The sequence below is a fragment of the Lactuca virosa genome, chromosome 8, assembly GCF_052849685.1.
Source record: "Lactuca virosa cultivar CGN04683 chromosome 8, Lactuca_virosa_CGN04683_v6, whole genome shotgun sequence".
NCBI lineage: Eukaryota > Viridiplantae > Streptophyta > Magnoliopsida > Asterales > Asteraceae > Lactuca > Lactuca virosa.
In genome coordinates, this window is record NC_136433.1 from 73,028,222 (window position 1) to 73,041,263 (window position 13,042).

The 13,042-nt window shown below is 41.2% G+C and overlaps 1 non-coding gene across 1 annotated transcript; it reads right to left on the minus strand.

Moving 5' to 3' along the window:
* Positions 1-893: 893 nt before the first annotated feature.
* LOC145134965 (small nucleolar RNA R71) lies at positions 894-1,000 on the minus strand. Its single transcript, XR_013719447.1, has one exon. It is a non-coding gene; the product is annotated as a small nucleolar RNA R71 (small nucleolar RNA).
* Between the last annotated feature and the right edge of the window lie 12,042 nt (positions 1,001-13,042).

Genomic DNA, 13,042 nt, shown 5'->3' on the forward strand with positions numbered 1-13,042 from the left:
AATGCTCATATTTCACTACAATCGTGACACTCCTTGCATCACGTCGTGACATATGGTTTTTCTAAAAAACCATGCCATTGACTCCCTTATATCATCAAATGATCCATTCTGGGCAACGGGTATTCCAAGAATGGTGGTATAATGGAAATCAAAACCATAATTCAAGAAATGTCGGCCCCTAATTCGGTAATGGTGGTAATATAGATGACTAGGACTAAGATAATGGAAGTGATGATGATTGGATACCGAATCGAAATGGGTGAAATATGAAGATCAGGGTAATAATACCTTCGAAAATAATGGTTAGAATCCATAAGGAATTTACCAAGATGGAAACAACTGTAACAACCAAGGCATCAACAATTATGGAAACCATGGCTACAATAGTGGCAATAACGATTACAATGAAGGATTCATGAATCAAGGTGGGAATGAATACTGAAGGAATCCAAACGTTGTATTCAACAATGAAAATGATGGGTACTATAACGAAGGAATCCAAACGGTGGCAATAACGATTACAATGATGGATTTGTGAATCTATGGTGTATCATTTTCAGCCGAGATAGTATGATGATGTGTCACATATACTCTTTCTGGAAAGGAAATGAGCATCATGTGGAAGTAAGACCACAACTCATTAGTGTCTTACCAATATTAGAGGAAATAAAAATGATGATCCGTATAATCGGCTCTATGAGTTCCTTGCAATTGCTAACACGGATACACTGTGATGAACCAATAGAGATTCACTTAGACTTCAATTATTTTCGTTCACATTAAAAGAAAAAGCTAAGTATCTGTTCACTGCTCATGCTACCAATAATATTACTACTTGGGAACAACTAAAAACTAAATATTTTCAAGAGTTTTACCCCACGAGTAAAACCATGGAAATAAGAAAAGAAATACAATATTTTGCAAGAAAACCCAATGAAGAATTCCATGATGCATTTGAATGATTCAAGGATTTGTTGTGTTCATGCCCCCATCATGAATTTCCCCGTTGGCAACTTGTGTGTTACTTTTATGATGGAGTCGATAGCACCAATCAAACCATGATAAATGCATCATACGGTGGAACGATTATTATGAAAGATAGTGAAAAAGCTTGGTGATTCTTGGAGAAATTGAGTAATTGTTCGAAAACCAACTACTCAGATAAGAAACAGGACACCCCAATTTCAACTGCTGCTTTAGTGGGACTAGACAAAAATTGGAAAAAGGAGTAAAATATGACATTACTTCTTTAAATAAAGAAAATTAACTTACTACTTTCTATCCTAGGTATGGAGAAAGGTGTTTTTCTTATGCAGGAACATAATATATGTGTAAGTTATGGAGATTCATGACATATCACAGATGAGTGCACAAAAATTCAAGAAACAATCAATCAAGTGAACGGATATGGTCAATTCCAAAATAGTCAAAGGTCATTCAGTTGGCACAACAATCAAGGTGGGAACTGAAAAGAAACTGTCTATGAAATTTTCAAATCAAAATCAATCAAGACAATTCCATCCGTTCAGCTTCAAATTGAGAATGTGGAACATCAAAGAAAGAGGAAATCAATGACAAGAAGTATGACAAACTCTTGGAGTTCAGATCTGCTAATTCAAAGTCCATATCTACTATAGAGAAACAAATTGCTCAACTAGCAGAACAATTTGGGAAACGAGAATATGGAAAGTTCTCGAGCAATAGAACAGTCAACCCAACTCACAACCACAGACCGAGAAAAAGAACATCAAGTCAATGTGATTGGAATAACTCTCGATGAAAAAAGAGGAATTAGAAATAGCATTTAAAACTAATAAATCAAAATAGAAAATGGTCAAAATGATTTTAAAGTCAGGGAGAATGGCATGGAGAATAATATATGCCATACCCTTTGGATTTAGAGAAACCAACATCATTTTCCTTTTGGAAAGCATGGTCTAAAATTGGAGGACAAGTGGGATATTTTTAACCAAGTAAAATTAATATCTCGTTAGTTAAATTGATTAAGGAGGTGCCATCGTATCCGAAATTTCAAAAAGATTCGTGTTCAAAAACAAAAATTACAAACGCGTCTCCCTAAAAAGCTTAACCTAATTGAACATGTTAGCTCTATTTTGTCTAACTCTCTTCCACCAAAGCTTAAAGATCCAGGAGCACCTTTGATTTTTGTTACCTTAGGTAACATTGACATCAAAAAGGCACCCCTTGATCTTGGAGCAAGTGTCAAAATTCTCGCAGGACATTTATACGATCAATACGACTTAGGAAAGTTAGAACACACAGATGTAATTTTACAACTTGCTGATAAGTCGACAAAAATCTTGCGATGCGATTTTCCCAATGTGATAGTAAAAGTTGACCATTTCTATTATCCTGTTGATCTCCTTGTGCTTGACATTGAGAACACATCCAAAGAAACCCACCTGACGATTATTTTAGGGCGACCGCTCTTAGCAACCATGATGTTCAAATCAATTGTCGAACGGGGGCCATGGACATAAGTTTTGGTAATAGGAAATTAAGTTTGAATGTTTTCCATAATTATACTAACATATTATTGGATCATGAGTGCTATCAAATAAAAACTATCAAAAGGGATATACTCCACCACCCATAAATATTAAGCACTCTAATCATTTTTATAATTTCTTTGATGTTGACATGTATGTCAAGCTAAATCATAAAAAGATTCAAATGAAGAATGAGAAGCTTGTTAGAAAGAATGAAAATCCACCACAAACGGATGAGACCGAAGAGAAGCCGAGTGGTTGTTTTCCAGTATTGGTTACACCATTTGAGAAATTTCAAGAAGATATTTGGTGTTTCAAAATTATCGAGAAATCAAGACTCAGAAATGCAAAGTGGATACAAGTTATTTGCAGGAGAGTTTCTGTTGCAAGTACCACAACAACAGCCTGGTTGAGTAACGAGGCAATCTGTCCCGCGAATGATGTTAAACTTCGTAATTTTGGAACTTTGTGGGTGTGTTCACTGAATACCCTCACGAGACTTCACTCGTTCACTAGGGTATCCTAGGGGTTTAAAAGGTTTGTTTTATGTATCAAGTGCAATCACATAACCCGATGAAATTGAGGGCTAGTTAGTGTAATTTATTTTTATTTTATTTAATTTGTTTGCTTTTAGTTGTTTTCATTTTTTTTTTGCATCCAGGACAACACAAAACTCAAGATTAGGGTACAGAGTAAGTTCAACTAATAGTACAAAATGCAATTTTGAATTAACTACAACTTCTAATAGGTGTTGTATTATCTAAATTTTGGGGTCACTTACCTACAAAAATAAGGAATTGAAGACTTCACGACGAAAATACACAGTTCATAATCGCGACACAAAATATAGTCGTGTCGTGATCCATCATCGGAAGCGTGAAGAAATTTCCAAATAATCATGAAGATTCATATTCCTAGTTATATACGAGCAATACAATGTAATCACCACTTGAAGTATACATTTTGGAGTCCTAATGAGAGAGAAAAAGACATGAAATTGCAATTTCAACCTTACAAGATCAACCAAGCACCAACAATTTTAGAGATGCCCACTTAAGATGGATTCAATCTTGTTGCTATCCTAAGGGAGTCTATTCATTTTTCTACAACGAGGGTGTTGTATGATTTAAGTTTGGGGTAGGAGGTTATATGTGAAATAAATGATAAAAATGTCCAAAATCATGCTAGATATAATTTAAGTCTAAAAAGGTTAATTAAGTTAATAAAGTTATGTAGGATAATGTGAAATAAATCTTAAGGCTTTATTTAGTTTATATGTTATAGTATATTTGTGATTTTTTTGTTTTAGTGAAATCATGAAACAAAAATGTGAATTTGTGTGGTATGAGGATACTATATATTTTGTATTGGTTGCTGAAATGTACCCACATCTAAAAATATATTTTAACCAATAAGGGTTGTTGCCAAGTTTCTAATTAGGATAGACAGGATAGAAAGAAAAGTTCCGAAAAAAGTCAAAATATTAATTTTTTTTTTCTCGTTAAGCTTAAGAGAAGAAGTTAGTCTATGGCTTTTATTATTCGAGATAATAAATCCTTAAAGAAACATAATGTTTGGTGTCCATGAGCCATCTAGTAAAGGATCTTCCGCTGGAATTATTGCTACATGGATTGTATCGAAAGTAATAGCTTTCTTTTAGTGGCCTTTGGGAGGAACAATAATATGTATCCAAAAATCTCCAATAGAATGTCACAAGCTAAAACTAATAAATTTGATATTATATGAAATAAATTTATATCAAGGAGAAAGTTATGTACTAAGAAAATGTAGAAAGTGGTGTCTCACATAGAAACGTCATTTTGGTATAGTATCTAAAGTATGGGAACATGATAAAAAAAAATACCTTGAGGTTGGGGAATTTTTAATAAGGGTATATCCGAAGGGGTGAAAAAATGCGTATTTTTCATAAAGCATTTATGAAAATTGTAAGTATTTAAATTTGGGAAACTTATTATGCTCTAGGCACAAATATGAACATTGATGTTGAATAAAATTAATGAGTTTAGAATATGGATATCTTATGTAATGTGTAATATAATCTGGATTAGATTATTTTGTATTTACCTTGGAGACAAGCAAAGCTAAGTGTGAGATATTTTAATGTGTTCTAAAGTATACATATTTTAAAGGAATTTTTTGATATTTAGTTATTTTTATGATTAAAATAGGTCAAACGATACTTAATTGATTTATATTTATATTTATATTTTGTAGGTAAAAAGTTTATATTGATGAAATAGAAGTAAATGGGCTAAAATGGAGTTAAGTTAATGAGCTTGGAGAAAAATAGAAAAAGGCATGCAAACTTATAATTGGACTGATGGACCCATCTGTAGTATTTCATCCATATCTATGACATGTAACTCCAATTTATGAGTTTCAAGGTATTCTACAAACTAGACAAAATGTTGGACAACTCATGTGTGAGGACCTTTTTGGTAAAACTGCTTGTATGATGCCCAAATTAGACCTTGAAGAAGCACCACAAAAGCGGGACGGAGATTCCCTTATTTATTCCCCAAACACCACTTGCCTTATTTTTATTTTCTTAATTCTTAAGCCACCATTAGTTGCCTAATTCTAAAAACCCTACCCTCCTCAATTACCCTATAAATACCCCCTTGTATCCTCCGTTCGAAGGGGACTTTGGTGGCTAGAAACCCAAATTCGTTCTTTCATTCCTCCATTGTCCTGTTGATTGTATTGCAGTTCTGCTCTAAGTTAGGAGTGATTTGAAGACCAGAATCAACCTTTTGAAGAACTTGTCAAGGTGGAAATGTTTTATTTTTAAATCTTTAGTTTATTATTATGAATCATACAATTTTTGTTTGTTTTGTTACTGAGATGGAAGGCTAAATTATTTGAGATCACTTGTGGGGAAGTAGCAGGATGTTAGGATGAACATGTTTTGATTATTACTTTTATTCCAATCAAATTTAGTTATTGTTTTGTTCTTCAAATAATTATGTTTTAACAATAATTGAAGTTGGGTGTTATTTTCGTTTTTGATATTGCAACTAGGATATTCTATTACCAAATCACTAGTCGTTCCAAGTTCAGTTAGTTTAAGAATTAAAAATATTAGTTGAGTCAACATACATTATGCTAAACTTATGATATTAGATATTTAATATTGTGATAGATAATTGTAAGACACATATTGCCAAGCCATATATTTTGCCTAATCCAAGTAGACGTAAGAAGTAAGACAAATAGTTTGCCTAACATATTGTGTGCCCAATATTATCCATTGCATGTTAATCAGCCTTAATTATATGTCTATGTAATTAAATTGGAATATAAGAGAAGATAAATGTATAAATCTGAATCTTGTTTGTCTAATTGATTAATCTAGTTTTAGTAAATCGTTCATCATAAAGTTATTAGCTTTTTATAAGCAATCATGTTCATTTCATTGATTAATTAAAAATAATATTTCAGATATGTTTCATAATCGCGCCGAGAAAAATATAACTTGCCTAAATTTACATGCAATACTCCAGACTAGTAACTTCTCAAGGATTTGTCACAATTGCAATAAGTAGTTTTCATATTGACTATTTCAACACAAAGTCTGACCACGAAATCCCTTGGTTCGAGTTCGACCCTTACTTACCACATGCTAATTGTTCAACTGTATCACCTAAACTAATTATCAGTCCAACTATATTATTAGTAATTCTACCTATGAGGGTTGTGTCTAGAATAGTCACATTGATCTGGTTGTTGGATTTCCAGAATGTTATATACTAAAAGGGTCCTACCTTCAGACTGTCATGTCTAGTCGTTATTTATTTGATAGTCAACGTATTATAATTTCTCGCCCGCCGGAAGATTGGGGTGGAGTATCCTCGAAAGGGGGCGATAATTTCTCGCCCGCCGGAAGGGAAGATTGGGGTCCCTATTCCGATCTTCGAGACTGGTCTGAGGCTGCCAATGATGGACTTTTTAACGAGATAATGCACCAGTATGGCTTTTGTGTGAACGACCTGACTCCAAACGCTTTCAACAAGATTGTTGGTTTTTAACTCGTCTTTCGGACCCTTGGCGTTCTGCCACAATTTTGGGCATTCAAAGCTTTCTTCAATTCTTCTACTCAGTCTGCTGTTCGGACTTTTTCCCAAAGGACGGGTGTTCATGCCTTCATCATCAATCAAAAAGCTCCGAAGAAGAACTGGCAAGATCGGTGGTTCTGGGTAAATAGCAACCTTGTGGGTTTTGGCTATCCTCGCTTGACTACTTTTTCCGATCGAGCGCCAAAACTGTTTGGTGCCAGGGCCACTGTGGCGCAAGAACTGAAGACCATTTATGTCAATGGAGAGGAATGGGAGGATCATATGCTGGCTACAGTTGGCATGAGCGTTGCCTGGAGGGCTAAGTGGATGATGCCTTAGTTCTTCATTGAGAAAGACGGTAAGTACCTCTCCTTTCCCCCTCCCTTTTGAATTGTTGTTTTCTTGTGTTTGTTTGTGTGTTCTATAGATTATGTAGGCTTGTATCTTGTTTGTAGGTCATGAGAGGGTCCTTCCCTTTGAGCTAGTGGTGAGGGGCTGCTTTCAGGGCACCTGCCAATATCGGGAAGTGCCCTTGGTTGAGACGCTCACTCCACCGGTCAGTCCCGACTTCGCCCTGGCTCTTGTTGGCCCTCCTGTTTTTCGCCACTCAGGTCTGGTTCTCCCGTTGGTCAGATGTTGGTTGATGCGCCTGTTGATGGTGTTTCTCGCAAAGATCCCTTACCTTTTGATACGGAGGAGGAAGAGGTCTCGATCGGGCTGGCTCGGCGTAGCACTCGTGCGATTTCCAAACGGCGACTTTCCTAGCTGGATTCGACGCTTACAGATTCTGGGGAGCCCAAATCCTCGGGTCGACGACTTCTCAAGAGGCGTAACGTGGAATTCCTTTTGGGAGAGGACGTCGTGGTGGTTGACATCCCTGCTGATGACACTCCAAAACAGTCGGAGGGGATGAAAGAAGGGGCAAGTGAACTGCCCCGTGAACCCAAAGAAGATCCGGTGGAGACTTCTGCTCTTAGTGAGGATGTTTTTGGCATTGACTCAAACCCTGTTCGTGAAGGTGTTTAGGACCCCAAGATCCTGCTCTTGACTGGGGACGGTACTGCTGAGGGTTCTGCTTCTACTTCTCCGGCAGTGACGGTCGTATATGTGCCAGGATGGGGAATAACCCGGGAGTCTCTCCTTTCAAGGCATGCGCCAGCGTATGATTGGGGTTGTCATGCTTTCCCCCCTGCTACCATCGAGGCCTTGGAGCTTCTTTCTAATTCCCATCTTTCAAACAACCTTTTATATGTAGCTATGTAGGTTGGTTCGTATATGGCGGTGACTACCTCTCGCCTTCGTCATGACGGTTCTAGTTCCAGTGAGCTAGCGTCAATTAAGGCCGATTGTGATGAACTGAGGGCGAGGTGTTGGAGTTAGAGGGGGAGAAGTGGTCATTCGAGGAGCGCTATGATCTTTTGGCGGGGGAGAAGGTGTCTTTATAGGACCAAGTGGCTACATTGGATGGGTCGGTGGAATGATTTTATCAGCGGATCGAGGTCTTAGTGGAGGATAATAGGGTGCTGTAGGGCCAGTCGAATTGTCCTAACAAGAGGCTGGAGGAGGAGGTTGTGAGGAGGAAAGTTGCAGAGGAGAATTTGGGGTGGTTGCTTCAGAAAGGTGTTGTTTGGGTGGTGGATAAGGTTATTGAGAGTGTTGAGTTTGTGTTGGGGGTGAAGCGGATGAAGATGGCATGTGTGGCTGTCGGCATGGGGAATGGAAAATAGGTGATCCGGGAGCAAGTTGCCACCGGAAAGTTTGTCTCCGGGGAACCGGACGCCACTGCGGAGCATGCTCAGGCGATACATGATGCTATAAAATCTTTCATGGAGACGGAATTTGCCTCCTACCTTCACCTAGGTGATTTGGACATAGGGGGCCTTCGTCAGATGTGCGATGATCCTGACTCCGAGGAAGGCCATCCTGAAGGTGATGCTTCTCACGCCGGACCTTCCTCCACCCCTCAGTAAGTGGTGACTTTTACCCTTTGTTGTTGTTTGATGTTTAAGATAATATTTGCATCTTCATGGTGTTTGTCGAATAATTTTTAAAATAATGTCTAATTTTCTTCTTTGGCCCTGCGTGGTCGTTTTAAAATCCTGGGGGGTTGTTCGGGTTAAACAATACGTGTTTTGTGTTTTTTGTATGTTAAGTTTGCTTTTAGTTCATAGCGTTCTTCCCTCCATTTTTTGTCGTCTTTGATGGTTTGTGTTGGCCAACCTTGGTTTGGATTCTCCCAGAGGTTAGTGTTGGCTTTTGGGGGTCTTGGTTGTGGATATCGTTTGTTTAACAAGCTTTGGGGGCCATGGCATCTGTTCTGACGGGCTCGACGATCACCCATAGTTTAGTCTCTGTGATTCGAGGTTTTAGTTAGCATGTAGGTGCGAGCTCTGGTTGGTTCGTTCCGTTAGGATCTCTTTCTTGGCTAAAATCCTCCGCTTTCAGGCTTTGCTCTAAGCCCTGGGTCAAAGGGAGTTGTACTCTGGTCCTAGTCATCTAAGCAAGATCGAGGTCGTCACCTCGTGGTCTAAGAGCTTAGGCATTATGTATTTCGAGGGAAAGGTTATGATCCTTTAAGGCCTCTTACTTGTCGTGATTAGGAACTGCAGCTCTCCTAACCTCGTCGACATGTTTATTAGGGACAAGTGATGAGCCTTTGAAGCCTATGATTGTGTTTTGTCTCATTGGTTTTGTGTTGGGTGGCATGGGTGATCAGTTCGTTATTATTTTCCATTTGTACGAAAGTATGTCGATACTCGTTCGCTACAAATTTTCTTTTCATTTCATGTTTTTGGTGCCTTGGAGGCGTCTACATTGTCAGATAAGTATCGGAAGTCCGATGGTTTTTGCTATTCTAGGTTTAGCTCTTGGGCTTACTAGTTGGGGCGTGATTAGCCGTTAGGAGTTTGATCACATGGCCCCTTACCTTGATTCCCCTCGAGCCAAGGCTATTGGCTTGGGCTCTGGGGCTCCCAGGTCATTGGGACGAATTCTTCTTCTTTGTCTTCATTGGCTTGTGTCCCTCGGCGGCTCGAGTCTGCGAGCTTTCCAGCGTTCGTACTCGTGTGCGAGCCGTGATTGGCTGTTTCTGGGTTGGTCGTCTTTTGGAAGATGATTTTCAATTTCCTCCATTCTTCGGTTTTGGTCTCTTAGTCATCATCTTTGGGTGGTTTTACCTCCTTCTGCGTGAGTTTTTCGTTGCCAGCTCTGTTTTCTGTGAGGTTACTGACTTGGTGTCATCCTGGGGGAAGCCTCTGCCAGCTGCAGACTCATATGGTTGTAGTGAGTCTCATGTCTACGTTCTATTGTTTGAGGTGATTGTCTGTCCTCTTTTCTCCGGTACTAGCGGCTCCTTGTTTGCGCCTCCCGTCGAGCTCTATGACTTCGCGCGTATGTTCCTTCGTTCTCTTCTTTTCCATGCCTTGTGCCCTTGTCGCCCTAAGGCGTGTAGGTACGCTTAGTGATGTCCAACCTCGTTTGGTATTCATGAGGACGATCCTTGATGCTTCTGGAGTGGTAATATTGTTGTTATCGCGCCCTTCCCTCCCGGGCTGTTCGTTAGGGGTTGGCGTCCTTTCCTCTTGTCTTGAGTGTCGATGTTCGTTCTTTTTGCGCTTCACCGTGTAGGTGTTAGCTGTCGTCGTGCGCCGCTTTCTTGGGATGTGTGCAGTAGCCCAAGCGGCGATCGTCCGAAGTGGTTTTTCCCGTGTGTTTAGAGTTGTCATTGTCGCTGAGCCATTTTTCGTTCTGAACTTGACTGTACCATGTATTATTGATGGGATGGCTTGTAGCCAGAAGAGAGCAGGCCGCCCTAGGATCATATTGTCTTCTAACTTGTGTTTAACTACCGAGAAATCGATTATCCTTGTTACCCTTTCCTTTCCGTCGTGGCTGAGTAGAGTCAACGGGAGGTTTATGGTTCCGAGTGGCCATAATTTGTGTCTTGTGAAGCCAACGAGTGGGGCTTGGGTTGGTGGTCTTAGGTTTCTCTTCTAGGACGGTAAGAGTCGCTCGAGACAGTGTTCATAGAGGACGTAGGTGCTGCTACCTCCGTCGACCAGGACTCGCCATATCTGATGTTGATGTACGATGATGTCGGCGCTCGTGGCTCTTCCTATGAGAAACTTATGTTGAGAGTATCACCGAGTAAGCCCTCTGCGCCATTGGCTGACAGTCGACGCGTGGCTTTGTTCCCGGGGCTTACGATTGTGAAGATTTCTTCCTTTTTGTTTGGTTGTTTGTTCGTCTCCTTCCGGGTTCTCCCGTCTTTCCGTTCGGCTTAGAACTTTGATCGTAGAGTCGTTGCGATTTCTGTTAAGTCTCCACTCAGTCGCTTGTCTTCTACTTCTTTTTTTAAGAACGCGCACTCTCCAGTGTCGTGGCTTTTGCTCTTGTGATATTCGCAATATTTTCTTTTCTCTTTTTCTGTCCGTTGAGGGGTTTTTTCCACCGCGTGCACTTCCATCTTATGGCTCATTGGCTCATCGTTGACGAACGGGCGGAATCTACGAGATGAGTGTCTCGAATGTCTGTGATGCTTATCATGGCTTCTATCGTTTCGCTCCTTATGGCTATGGCGGTAGTGGGAGCTGGCCTATTCTTGTTTGAGGTAGGCGTTCGCTACGGCTTTTAGATTGGCGTGTTTGCATTCTTCTCCGTCGATCTGCCTGAGGTATTTTTCGACCCTATATTTCAGCTCGTCCCTAGATTTTGGCACTGTTCCCTGCATTTTCCTTGATAGGGGGCCTGGGAGTAGCCCATGGGCGAATGCGCCTGTGACTAGAAATTCTCATGGTCGGGGACACTTAGGGTCGCTAGGGTAAACCGATCATAGTATGCCCGAATGGATTCTCCCTCTTTTTGCTTGCATGCCATGATAGAGTTAGCATCTCCTTTGACTTTCCTCAATTGCATGAAGTTGTGGAGGAAAAGGTACCTCAACTATTCGAAGCTGGAGATACTTCCCGGACGTAGTGCCTTGAACCATTTGATAGCATTTCCCGATAGTGTGACTAGGAAGTAGGTGCAAGTGAATCTCTTGTCCATTCGAAGGGATGTCATGGTCCACTCGTAGGTGTTTATGTGTTCATCAGGGTATGTCGTGTCGTCATACTTTGGGATGTTTGGTATCATGGCAGAATGCGGTATTTCATAATGTAATAGCTCTTGCCAGAATGTCGAGCTGATACTTGTTACGAGGCTGTTCATATGTGGGTTGTTGAGTGCTCCGCTGACCATCGCCTGCTGCACGTGGTATGGGTTGTTGTACCCTTGGCCATACTCGTAATGGTACTCGTGGCTATACATGGTCTCTTGAGGCATATACGATGCATGCGTGGGTTATGCGTGCATTAGTTGATTCAGCTGCGAACACGACTCCATTAGCCCTGTAGTCGGTGTGTTCGTTCCCTGTGTTGGCGTGCTTTGAGTATTGTGGGTTTGTGTCTGTGTTTGAGGGTACACGCCTTGGTAGTGGTATGAATATCGATTCTATGGTGGTTGCTAGGCGAATAACGGGATATGTGACATGGCGGCCATTAGAGAAGTCTGGTGGCCTGCAAGTGGTGCGGCTGATAGAATGGTGTCGGGGGACCAAACGTTGGTCCCCGCCTGCCAAGCCGATGGCTGTGGTTGATTTGCTGTTTGTTGTGATTGGGTGGTCGATGCTTTTTGAGGCGTTATGGTGGTAGTTGTGGCCGGTTGTTCCGTTGCGACGGGCGACAATCGCTATAGACTAGCAATGAACTCCGTCGTTGGGCCGACTGACGGTAGCGTTGGTGCCTGTGTGAGCGGCTGCCCTTCTAATGTCGAGGGACCGCTTCCGTCGAGGGACCGCATTGGTCTAACCGGGCTATTGTTGTCGTCTTCCTGTTGTATCGATCCTTTATCCGTCATTTTCGGCGCCTGGTGTTGCGAAGTGTGTTGTGTCGTACTGGGTGCACGTCCTAGGGATGGCGCCAACTGTTGTGATATGTCTCCGAATTGGTTCCTTCTCCGTGAGGGATGGAAATAAAGGGCCTGAGAATCACAACAAAAAAAACAAGACCGTCAGTCGTCGTCCGGGAGGTTGTCCCGGAACGAGGCTCCGATAATCAAGTTAGTTCGTGGTTCCAGTGAGGGGGTGAGAAAGTATGAGACAAATGGTTAATGTTTAATGTTGGTCCCTTCTCTTGGAGGAGAAGGAACCTTTTTATACCTGGAATCGGGAAGACAGAACCCCGACCATATCTTCTACTTTTTCAGGTCTAGTAGGGACAGACGGCTTCCAATTGGTAGATCGTGCCCCATGAGTGGTTGTTTGCTATTGATGTAGGCTTGTCAGGGGATCAGCGTCCTGAGCGTTATACATGTCTCTCTGGAGGACAACTGGTACTATTTTGTCTTGACGTTGGCCTTGGCACTTGGGCGCCAAGGAACGAATACGAGGTTGCGAAGGGCAAGGGCCAGGACGCGGCG